The following is a 12,879-nucleotide window of genomic DNA, read 5'->3' on the forward strand; positions in this document are numbered from 1 at the left end:
CCCCAGTCCTGGAAAAATGAAAAGAAAGAGCAAAAGAGGAGGAGAAGAAAGGAGGAAGGGAAGAAAATTTGAAATCTGAACAGGGAAATTGAACAAAGAGCTATGATCTGACTAAAAGACGGCTAATTTTAAGATGGGTAAAAGAACTTTCCAGAATTCAGGGTCACCACGGGTTGCCCTTAAGCATGGACCCGGATCCCTCACCCCTTCCAGAGACTTGGCCCAACGCATCTGCAGCAGAAACTCCTGAACCGGCTGTGATGTCTCACTGGCGCCCTCTGTTGGCAACCACGATGCTGGACGCAGCCTGCTGCCCTGCTCGGCTGGGCCCCTCTTGGTGCTGTTCCCCAAGCTCACCGCTCAGCCTGCACCGGGCTGGCTTAAGTCAGACCACCTGCATCCCGACTGCTGGCACTGGTTCCATTTGCTGATGAGAAGGGGGTTGGAGGAATTAAATATTTGTCCCGAATTCTTCCCCAAGGGTGGGGTGAGGGTAGGATTTGAAACCAGGTCCAGGTGACGCGAAAGCTGAGGGTTCTCTGCCCCTTCCCCAGCCCTGGCCACTGCTTGTCAGAACTGGGGCCCCCGGAGTCCTCAGTGCCATGTAGCACAGGACAGGGATGTCCCCTCCAGCCACGTGGGCACAGGGCCGAGCCCAGGGTCCCCAAGACAAATCAGTCTCAGGGAGATGGGACAGAGGCTGGGTGTTGGGGGTGGTGCTGCTGCAGGCCTGGTGCAGGGCCATCCAGGAGGGAGACAGGCCAGGGGGACTTGGGGCTGGGGTGTTGTGAGCAGGATAGGTGATCGATCCCAGGGCTGCATGTAGAGTCTGGCTAGAAGGCCCCAGAGACCTCGCAAGGGGGTCAGCTCCGGACTCCTGGGCCCAGCTTGGTGTCAGGAGCGGCGCTGTCCCCTCCCTGCCCTGCTCAGCTGGATTTGGGGGCCAATGCTGGAGACCGCTGAGCTCAAGAGGACAGAGTGACAATGGTGAGAGATACATTGAGGGCACAAGTGTCAGGCGCAGGGCAGTGGTGGCAACTCATGGCTCGCGTGCCATGGGGGCACCAGAGCCCTCTCTGTCAGCCCTGAAGCTGAGTGGCTTTGGCAGCTGAACATCAGATAACTGCTGTTTTTTTCTAACCCAGACCTCAGGATTCAGGTTTAATTAGTGGTGGCACTTTGTGTAAGAAGGTGGGTTTTGGGTTGCTGTTCAGGTCTCCGTCTCTAAAAGGTTTGCCATCCCTGGCATAGGACTAGGAGTCAGGGACATCTGGGACCTTCCAAGAGCCTGCTGGCAAGACTCCAAAGGACACTGTGAGGGGCCTCCTGGAGGAGGGAGGGTCCCAGGTCAGCATCTTGGCCCAGAGGCAGCTAGGGGGCGTGTAGGCTGCTCTGCCCCCTGGGGTGAAGAGCCCATACCCAGTGTGGGGTGGGGGTGGGGTGGGGCGGGCTGCCTGCAGGTCAGCAGGGGCTGCCCAAGCTCACAAGTCAGAAGGAGATGGAGCACAAAGCCCGCACTGCCTGGGTGCCAGACAGTCACCAGCATGGTATTTTGAAAACATGAGCCAATGTCTAAGAGCGTGGCCCGGCCCCACCCGGCTGACTGGCGCCCTGGCGGCTCGACTTGGTGACTGAAACCTGTTGGCCATGGTGCACGTTGCTTTTGGGAAGTCTGGGGTTGTCTGGCAGGCAGCACTGTTCTCCTCAGCTGCTGGGGACCTGGGGTGCCAGGGCCAGGTGAGGCCTGGACTCCATTGCCTCTGGTTCCTAGGAGGAGATGCTGGTGCCAGCCCCCCATGCCGTCCTAGGGGATCACCCGGGAGCCTAGCCCTCAGGTGGCCCCTGGCCTCCACTTCTGCAGAGCCCACCTCCTCAGCACTGGGAGGAGGAGGCTGCCCTAGGGCATGGGGGCTCTGGCTATGCATGGCACAGGTCAGGCCCTGCTCTGGCCCACAGTCCAGACCTGTGTGCTGCCGGATGCAATCATTCCCGCCATGGTTACACCCCAGTCTCTCACTCCCCTCGCTGTACAGCCTATCCTCTTCCTCCTGCAGGCCCCAGAGATGAAGGTGTCCCTGCCAGCCCCTCAGGGTCTCGTGCCTATTCCTGTCCTGCCACCTGCTGGGCGGCAGGCCGAGTGGGTTGGGGGCGAGGCCTCTGCCATTTTTAGCACCTTTGGCTCCATAGCTGCTGTAAACACCTCCTGCCAGGCTGCCCAGCCTTGCTGGACCCTAGAGGCCTCTCCTGCCCACCTCAGTCCCCATGGCTGTCACATGTGTCCCTGCTGGGCTGGGTAGAGGCTATGTCTCCCAACACTGCCCTCTGAGGGAATCCCCTGCAGTCTCAGCCCATGGCAACTGCTTCCAGGGCTGGCACTCAGGCCCACACTGGCCCAGTCCAGGTTCTGAGCCCGGGAATGGGGCTCTCATTGTCCTGCAGGTGCCCACGCTGTGCCTGTCAGAGGCAGAGGCTGGGCCAGCTGTGGGCAGATGCTGGGCACTGCTCTGGGTGTCCCTGGTGTGTTTATGGTCACACATGGCACTGACCACCCAGCCCAGAGCTCTGGACAGGGAGGGCAGGGCCCAAGGCTACTGTTGGCACTGTCCCAGGCCATGGGGCTTGGGTTTCTGGTGCTCTGGGAGTCCACACGTCCCTCTGCAGCACAGGCTTCCTGGATAATCGTCCTGTTTGTTTTCCTGGAGCTGTTGGGGGCTGGGCCCTCTCCATCCCTATGCAGCTGGCTGGCTGGCAGCAGTGGCTGTGGTGACAGCCAGGCAAGGTGCACACGCGCAGGCAGAACATTCTCGTTTTGCTTTTTTTGCTTGAACTAGCCAGGAAATAGCAGGGAGCACGGCCTGCGCTATCTGAATTTCTGGCTGTGCAAACTCAGAATGAGCTAATAGCAATCAGCAAATCAATAACAATTACACCAAGAATCAACACACCAGGAACCTGCAGGTCCCAGGTGCCGCTCGCTCAGCTCCCTGACCTCCCCTCTCCACGGTGGCTGGGCCGGCCCCCGGGATGGTGTTGGGCCCTCCCCAGGTGGGGAATGTGGGCGAGGCCAGGTATAGGTGGGCACATGGAAGCCTCATTCAGGGATGCAGGGAGGAGACAGCAGGGAGCTGGGAGTGGGAAGCTGGGTGTCCAGGGGCCGCTGGCCTGTGTGGCAGTCCTCTGGCTCAGCTGTGCAGAGAGGAGGCCTTGGCTGTATGAACCAGTCTCAGGAGCTGCTGCCCTGCAGCTGTGTAAAATCAGAACAGGGACACCAAGAGGGCCTCAGGGGCAGGAGGCCCAGATCTTGGGCTGCACAGAGCCAGGCCCCTTGCCAGCGCCCCATCCCACTGCTGCTCCTGGATGAGGTAGGGCCCCCTGGGACTCACGTGAGCCTAGAGCGGCCAGCAGAGGCCTAGAATGCAGATGGGGTGGGTGTGGGGCACACATCTGTGACCCTACAGCATTTGGGAGGCTGAGGCAGGCAAGGCCCAAGTGGACGCTGGAGGGCACAGCTTGGACTGAGGATGTGGGAGCCCTCTAGGGCGCTCAGATCCCAGTTCCGCTGCTAGAAGCTGCGTGGCCCTGGGCCATGCAGAGGAGAGGTTGCCTCTCCTCTGGAGGTTCTCCTAATCGTTCATTTATTTATTCATTTGCTTTGTGGTACCTTGGATTGAACTCCAGGCCGTGACACTGAGCTGCATCCTAGCTCTTTCATGTTTTTTTTATTTTGAGACAGGTTCTCACTAAGTTACTAAGTTGCTCAGGCTGGGCTCAAACTTGTGAATCCCCCTGCCTCAGCCTCCACCTGGCTCATGCTGTGTCGTACACAGAGATGATGGAAGCCCTTCTGCCTGAGGCATTGGTGTGGATTCTAATCTGAGGGCACCCGAGGCCCCTGTACTGAGAAGCAAGGGGGTCACTGTGGCGAAGCCCATTCTGGGTGTCTCGGGACAGTCTGCCCTTCCCTTCCGCAGGCCCTGGGTGCTCTGGGCCAGGCCAAGCTGCCTTCTCCTTCCCCTGGGGGTTGGGTGGACTGCAGCTGGGGCCTCTTGGAGCTAGGCAGGGGCAGAGGTGAGCATCAGACATCCATAGTGGATGGGAATGTGCAGGGGGCACTATGGCCGTGCATGGTTCCCCCAACTTAAAATGAAAATGACTTCATTGAGGCCACAGATGGAGCCCCACAATCACAGCAGACATCCCCCGAGATGACTCCCTATTCTGCCCACTTCCCTGATTCCACCAGCCTGGCCCCGGCCAGAAGCCACCCCTGTCCCGAGAACAGTGTCATCTGAGGTCCTAGGCGACTGCACTAGAGCTCACGCCTCCTAGGTGTGAATTAGGAGAAGCCCCTCCTCACCGTGGCACTGTGTCACAGAAAGTGGCCGAGAAGTTCTGATCAGTTAGGCCCTTTACTGCCTACAGATCTAGAATGTCTACACTGAGAGAGCAACCCCCGAATAGGTGCCCTTGTGCAGCCCCACTTGGGTAAATTCACAGGACTGCTCCTGTGAGGAGACACTTTGCAGTTCCTAACTTGCTCTTCCGTGGAAACAGACAATGCAGTTATTCATCTGACCATTTAGGACCATGCTAGTGAGACTCCCAAAGACCCCTATGCTATAGCACCCAGGGGCCCTGGAGGAGGGGACACCATGTCCTCACAGAGCTGCCTGAGCCCTGGCTTTGGAGGGGGTAAGGTTGCTGTCACCCAGAAGACAGAATCTGCAGCCGGTACAGACAGAGCTGCCACCTCGGAGTACAGACTCTTATTTTGGGATCGGCAACTGCATCAGCGTCTGAGGCCCGTGATCTTTTTTTGATCTGTCTGTGTCCCAACCTGTTGGCAATACACGGGGAGGGTCAGGAGTGGCACCCGGCCCTAGAGGAGAAGACAGTCGATTTAGACAGCCCAGGACCTGTCACTCAGTTTGGTGACAGAGCTCAGAAAAGGGCCCCCAGAGTCACTCGAGTACACCAGGGCCCAGCAGCCTTTTCATTTATTTTGATAGGTGGAATTTAGTTTTAATTATGCAAGAGAATACTTCATGAGATAATTTCAAAGAGAAATGAGATCTTAATAATCCGAGCTCTCATCCAGCCCTTGGCTATTAAATCTTTATAAATCTCGGCTGGAGGCACAGAGAGGCAGCTGGGCTTGGAGCTGGAGGGGAGGGTGCAGGGAGAGAGTCTGCAGCCCTGGCTGGGCCTTTGAGGGCTCAGGAGAGAGACCGGTGCCCTGGGTGAGTTGAGGACCAAGTCCAACATGAGCAGGGGTGGACACCATCGTCAGGCCCAAGAGCCTGTTTGAGGAGATGGCAAACTGCCCCCCAGCAGCCTGGCTTCCTGTAGCTCTTGCCAGCATTCACCCCTTCTGAAAGGGGATTTTGGCCCTCAGGGGAGAGGCCGAGTTCAAGTTATTTTTGCCACTGCGAACTAATGATGCGTGTGTCACCTGGGTCTCTTTTCTGCTTCCCTGCCCTGCCTCCTCCTGGACGCTCAGACTTGTGGATCTGAGCTCCATCCCCAAGATCCCACATCTCTCTGAGGTCCTCAGGCTCAGGCTCTCTGGGAGCCATTTTGGGATGAGGCTCAGGGATGTGTGTTCACAGATTCTGACATCTCTCTTGCTTGGTGTCGAGTGTGAGCAAGAGTTCAAGTCCATGACAAAATCCTCACTGAAGCAAGGTGCTGTTTTTCCTCTTCAGCAACTGAGCCATGGGCTGCAGTCTCCAAACTCAAAGTTTCTCTAGAAACTGTCGCAATGATCAGATGCTAACATCAGTCAACACTTCCCCAGGCACTATGGACTGGGGCTCCCTGGGGCTAAGGCAGGTTCAGCTGCAGAGAAAAGAAACCTGTCTTCAACATGCCAGGCATGGTGACACACACCTCTAATCCTAGCACTTGGGAGGCTGAGGCAGGAGGATCACTGTGAGTTTGAGGCCAGCCTGGGCTACATAGCAAGACCTTGTCTCAAGCCCTACCCCCGACACCAAAAAAAAAAAAACAAACAAAAATAAAGAAAAACAGTTGGCCTCAACAATGTGGAAAGAGCACGGCCTTTCCTAGGGAAGGGTAGCACCAGTGGCATCCTGCCCTTCAGTGGTGTTTTTTTCCCTGGTACTTGGTGTTTGAATTCAGGGCCTTCACACTGAACTACATACATTGTCAGCCTTTTTTTTTTTTTTTGTACTGGGGATCGAACACAGGACCTTAAGCTTGCGAGATAGGTACAGTGCCACTGAGCTAAATTCTCGGCCCCCTCAGCCCTTTTTAAAATTTTGAGACAGGGTCACATTAAATTGCTCAGGCTCAGCTTGAACTTGCAATGTTCCTGCTTCAATCTTCCGGAATGTTGGGATTACAGATGTGTGGCACCACACAGGCTCCTCAGGGGTATCTGAAACAAATGTTCTATCATCTGTTTGCCTTGTAACACTTTGTAAACATGGGTCACTACAGCTCTAATCAGCAGCAAAAGGGAAGCCATTTTGCCTCTCTGTCTTTTTATCCATGAGGAAAGCCTTCCCAGAATTCCTCAGTAGCCACCCCCTCACATTTCATTGGCTAGAAGAGGGTCACATGCCCCATACTAAACCAATCATTGGCTAGGAAAACCACTGTTTAGGCAATAAGAACCCACCCCTGAGGCATTCAGAGTGATTTTTGGAGCCCAGGAAAAAATTGGACTGTAGGATAGGAAAGGTGACCACTGCATCCCCAGGATCCTGCCAGTGTCTGGGTGGACCTGATGTCCCAGTAGGAGGAGAAGGCTGGTTTCTAGAAGTTTCCAGTGGCTGGAAGAAGGCATCGCCACCCCAGTCAGGCCAACCCTGCCATCTGTGTCCAGATGCAGCGAGGAAGTGCAGTCTGCTGAGGACAGGCAGGAGCCGGGCCTCTCTTCCTATTCTGTCCCAAGTCCAGCCGTGTGCAGCTCCACCATCACCCTGAGTGTGCCCATCCACCAGGAAAATGCCAATATTGCCCCACCTGGAACCCTCCAAGGTGTCCCCATGCAGGACTCTCAGGGAAGGTCACTGACACTTGGTCTGCTCTGGCCCAGAGGTGACATAAGTAAAAAATGGAATCTATTTCACATCAACCTAAAGGGCAATCAGAGAGAGACAGAGACAGAAGGAGACAGGAATAATGCTGTGCGCCTGGGAGAACATCGAAGCCACAGGAAGCCCTAGGCACATTCAGGGAGGAGGCTGAGACAAAACAAAGAGGACAACATCAGATAAGCAGGGCGATCAAACATATGATGAATATTTAAATTTAAAAAATATTACATTAAGACACACATTGCCATTAAACTCCCTTAAAATACTCTAAATATTCCCCCTTCCTTAGTCCTTCCTTCTGTGTAATGTGTCTTTTATTGTCATAAGTTTTTTCTTTAATTTCAACATCCAACACAGTTTTCATCCCTCCTCGTATTTTGAATGATAATCTTTGGCTATAGAGCCAATAACAGCGCCGGCCCCAGATTAGACAGTGTGGAGCCAACGTGTTTGCAGAAATACTTTCGGGGCAGACCAGTGGCTGCTGGGCAAGGCTGAGGTTCAGGCAGCCTTTGGGGACGTGTCCTTACTGTCCAGCATGCTCATGTGAGATCCCGTCTGTCCTCACCACCCTGCTTTATGTGTGGCGTGCTTAGGGCTTCACACGGTGGCACCCTTTGATCCTGGCACCTTTCCACTGATGCACTGTAACATTTAGTATTTTGAAGTGTGTAATCCAACGGTTCTTAGTAGATTTATGAGGTTGTGCAACCACCACCACAGTCACTTTTAGAACAAGTTTGCTACCCTGAAAAAAACCACTCAGGCCTTAGTGGTCACCTCCATTCCCTTCCCACCAGCCACAGGTGACCACTAATCTACTTTCTATCTCTATGGATTTGCCTCTTCTGGACATTTGATATAATTCAATCATACAAATATGGCCCTTTTTGCCTGGCCTCTTTCTCTTTATGTAGTATCTCACCCTTGTTTGAGCACGTAGATCAGTCTTTCATTTCATTGATTGCCAAGTAATATTCCACTGAACAGACAGCCTGCATTGTGTCTGTGCCATGATGAGCTGATAGACATTCTGTTGTTTCTACATTTGGCAGTTGTGGGTTGTGTGGTTATGAACTCTGGGTACCTGTTTTAGTGTGGGCAGGCATTTTCACTCTTCTAGGGCAAATGCCCTAGGTGAAAGTCATTTTGTCAAGATGCTGGGACAAAATACCTGACACCCATGGTTTAAAGGAGGGAAATCCAGCTCATGGTCTTGCGGGATTTAGTCCATGATTGGCTGGCTCCAGGACGGTAACAGCATGGCGGAAGGGGTGGGTGGAGCAAAGATGTCTCACTTGTGGCATTCAGGATGCAGTGCAGGGGAAGAGCAGTCATGCGGGCATCAAGATGAAATGGTGCACAGGTGAAGGAGCATCATGTGTAGGGTTCAGTGGGGCCAGAACATCAAGAATGCTACGGCAGGGATGGAGCTTGGAGTTCGGGCTGCATGGGGACTATAGGACTTGGCCAAAGGCTTGCTCTGGGTTGATGTGAATGACAAGGGGGCTGGAGTGGACCAGTCCTGAGTGGGGACCCGCAGCCCTGGGGATGGGACTGAGGTAGCCTGGCACTTCTACTAGGGAGAGCTGCCCTCCAGAGAGAAGGGACAGGGCGTGGGTGTCTGCCCTGGCTTTGGCTCAGGTCAGGAAGATAAACCTTCCTGTTGTCACTGCCACCAGTGCTTCCTCTGCTCTCTAATGTGTGCACCCTCCTAGACTAGAAAGTGAATTCCAGCAAGAGCCATACAAAGCTCAGCTGGAAATGAAATTGTATTTACTAAATAGCTAATGAATATTCGCCACAAACCTCCTTGATCCATAGCATTGGAAACAAATTTCTGCCTGCTTTCTGACCTCTGAGGCTAGAGGGGAGCAGGGGGCTGGATGGGAAGCAGAGGGAGGACCAGGCTGGCTCCCTGGGCTGCACCTGAGCTGTGGTTCTCTGTGAGAGCTGACTGCTGCCCACTGCCTGCCATCAAGCTTTCTCAGAGCAAGTTTTCTTACAGGGCTCACTTCTGCTACAGTTCCAAGTGAGTTCTCCCAGATTATGTACAGAACGCTCATTCACAATGTTTTCCATTGAGGTGGTTTTTGAATTAACTGAAAATGTAACAGTTTCCTAATTTTTGAATTGCAGACCTGTCAGCTCCCCTTCTTGGTCCTCTAAATCCACAGAAGGATCTTTTCAAATTTGGATTTGCCATAGGCGGAGTCCTCAAGGAAAGATATGTACCCTTGACATTTTAAAAAATTAATGGAAAAATCACTAAATCCCTTCAAAAGCTACATTGAAATGTAGTTACAGCTCTTTCCCCAGGCCCAGTGAGAATTAAATCATAGCAAAACCTTTTTTGTTGTTGTTGTTTTTCTCCTAGTACTAGGGATTGAACTAAGGACCTTGCTTTCATGAGGCAGGCGCAGTGCCACTGAGACCTTTAAAAAAAAAATCTTTTTTTTTTTTTTTTAAATTTTAAAACAGGATTTCACTAAGTCAGTAAATTTCTCAGGCTGGGCTCAAACTTGTGATCCTCCTGTCTCAGCCTTCCAGAGTACTGGAATTAGAAGTGTGTGTTGCCACACTCAGGTCAAAGGAGTGGGGAAGAGACTCCTCTTGGTAGAAGGGATAACAAATCATAGCAAAAGGTCATGGCTGTGAGAGCAGTTTACTCCCCGTCCCGTGGCTTTTCTACATGTGACACTCAGGATTCTGGTGAGAAGCAGCCTATGTCCCTGCTAGTGATTAATACTGTCACTTGTTTGGCTTATTGGGCATGTGTCTGGGTGGATCACAAAGGCATCTCTGGTTCCTGCCCGCCATGAACTAAGGTCTCTGCTCCACCACACACTTCCATCTTGATCTCCTGCCTAAGAGCCAGCTGACCATGGCCTGGATCCCCTGAAACCATGAGCCAAATTGAATCTCTCCTCTGTGCATTTGATGCATAGGTATCTTGTCCTAGTGGCAAGGAAAAGTGGTGAGTCTTGGTGTTCTGTGACTCAGTTAACACATCACGACTAATAGTCACACCTCATAAGGGAAAAGGAAAAAAATATGAGAAAATGTAAAAATGGAATTAAAGTGTTTGAAGTGGAGGAGGGGAGGGTGAAGGAGGGTGGGGACAAGGGGAAAAAATGAGAACCAAGACCTGGCATGTAAAGGTACAAGATCCCAGTAATGAATGTAGCTGTACTGTCTACCTAGAATGTACCAATAAATTAAATTTTAAAAAAATAGTTATACCTCCTCTGGAGTCCAGGCAGGCTAATGACTTGGTTGTAACTGGAGGGTGTAGAAAAGTGGCACAATGTGACATCCAATGGTAAGTGATAGAAGGTGACACAGCACCTGCTTTGGTGACTGGAATTTCTAATCCCAGAGCCTTTGGCAAGCCTGCCTCGGGCAGCCATTTATTTCATAGGCGACTAGGGCTGGCATGTGAGCCAAGAGGCTTGGCCTTTTCACAATTGCTCCAGCCACCTCTCCTGAATGGCCAGCCCATGAAGATCGTGAGGTGAGGGCTGTCGCTGTTTAAGCCACCAGGTTTTAGACTTGGTCACTGCGCCCTAGCAGTGACTGGGCCCCTGACCACCTACCTCTCTGTCTTCATGAGGAGCTCCATGAGGAAAGCCTTCCTGAGGGCTGGGGCTCTTGAACAAGGCACTGGCCCCGTAGCACCACCCTCATGTGTGCTTTCTGTCACTCTGCTTTGTCTCTGAAGCATGGGTGGACTTGGCAGACGACCCCACGCATTGAGCCTTTGGGCAGGGGCCTGGGACGTGTGCCCTGTCCTCCAGCAGGCTGCCTCTGTCTCTGCCTCCTTCCTTACCTGGGACAGAAGCTTCCAGAACGGCAGGTGCCCAGGATGCCCAGCAGAAGGATGGGGGTGGGGTGGCGGAAGGTCTTTCTTCCCTGATGGGAAGCAGGGAGCATGGCCATTCCCAGGGCTGTGCATTCTGCTGGGCTGCCCATCCCAGAGTGTGTCCCTACTGGAGGCACTGGGGTGCTCAGGACCCGGAAAGGACAGGAAGATGGCAGAGCTCTCAGTGGTGGTGGGGTGTGAGATGGATTTTAGAGGTATTGGCATCCACTCCCAGCTCCAAAGCCTGCCTGGTTGTCTGTAGGACATGGCAGGGGGATAGGGACTTGGCATGCCATCTGGAGGGCTGAGAACGGTGGGGCAGTGCAGCATGATGCAGGGAAGGTGACCAGGAGGAGGCTGGACAGGAGTGGCGGTGGCAGGGAACGGCTAAGGATGCGGGCAGGGACCAGGCAGCTGCAGGGGCAGTGAGGGCAGGCAGTGCTCTGGCTGGAGGGTCGATCCGGGCTTCTGAAGTCACCCCAGCGTCTGTTGCAGCGCTCCAAGGTCCTGCTGGATGCTGCCTGTGAGGACAGGCATGAGGCGTGGCGTGTGCAGGGTGTCTATTTCTTCTGTGCAGATGTCAGTCTATTGCATTTAGAATTTCAACCCTCTGACAGTGCAGCAGGAGCTGAACCCCTGCCTCAGAGACAAGAACACACAACAAACAGTTGTGAGAACAATTTCAGCAAGGTGGCGCTACCCCCTTCTCATGCCGGGGGGGAGTGGGGCACTGGTGGGCTCCGTGGATAGCTGCCATGAACACCCTCCCAGCTGGGCACTGTGAATGGATGATGGAATCTTGAATCTGGAGGAAAATAATTTCTTTTTGTACTAGTGGAAAATAAACCCAGGGCTTCATGCACATGAGGTAAGCACTGTATAACGGAGCCCACTACCAGACCTTTATTTATTTATTTATTTATTTATTTATTTTGCAGTGCAGGGAATTGAACTCAGGACCTTGTGCTTGCAAGGCAGGCATGGTGCCACTGAGCTAAATCCCTGGCCCTATTTTTATTTATTATTGTTGTTATTGTTATTATTATTTTTTCTTTGGAAACAGAGTCTTGCTATATAGTCTAGGCTGGCCTTAAACTCACTGTGTAGCTCAGGGTGGCATTGAAATCACGATAATCCTCCTGCCTCAGCCTCCTAAGTGCTGGGATAATAGGCATGCACCACCACACCTAACTGTTTTTATTTTATTTTGGCTTAGTCCAATTTTGCTAAACTACTAAGTTGCCCTGACTGGCAATGCACCTGCCTCAGTTTTCTGATGTCATAGCTTGTGTTTAGATGTCCCCTCAAAGTCTCATTTTTCAAGGTCGCTGAATCTAGAGTGTGATGCTAGGATTAAGGGTGTGTGATCACTCAATTACTACAGAGTGACTGGATTGGCACCATCCTAATCCCGGTAGTCTGGATAAGATAAAAGGGGCAGAAAGACCCTGTAAGGATCCCTTGTTGCTTTTGCTGTCTTTTTTGTTTTGTTTTGTTTTTTGAGATAGGGTCTCACTGTGAGACTGACCTGGAACTCACTATGTATCCCAGGCTGGTCTCGAACTCACAGTGATCCTCCTGCCTCAGCCTCCCGAGTGCTGGGATTACAGGCATGCGCCACCCGCCACCATTTATTTTATTTTGGCTTAGTCCAATTTTGCTAAACTACTAAGTTGCCCTGACTGGCAATGCACCTGCCTCAGTTTTCTGATGTCATAGCTTGTGTTTAGATGTCCCCTCAAAGTCTCATTTTTCAAGGTCGCTGAATCTAGAGTGTGATGCTAGGATTAAGGGTGTGTGATCACTCAATTACTACAGAGTGACTGGATTGGCACCATCCTAATCCCGGTAGTCTGGATAAGATAAAAGGGGCAGAAAGACCCTGTAAGGATCCCTTGTTGCTTTTGCTGTCTTTTTTGTTTTGTTTTGTTTTTTGAGATAGGGTCTCACTGT

Source organism: Fukomys damarensis, unplaced genomic scaffold (assembly GCF_012274545.1).
Source record: "Fukomys damarensis isolate Sample0158 unplaced genomic scaffold, DMR_v1.0_HiC HiC_scaffold_21, whole genome shotgun sequence".
NCBI classification, from domain to species: domain Eukaryota; kingdom Metazoa; phylum Chordata; class Mammalia; order Rodentia; family Bathyergidae; genus Fukomys; species Fukomys damarensis.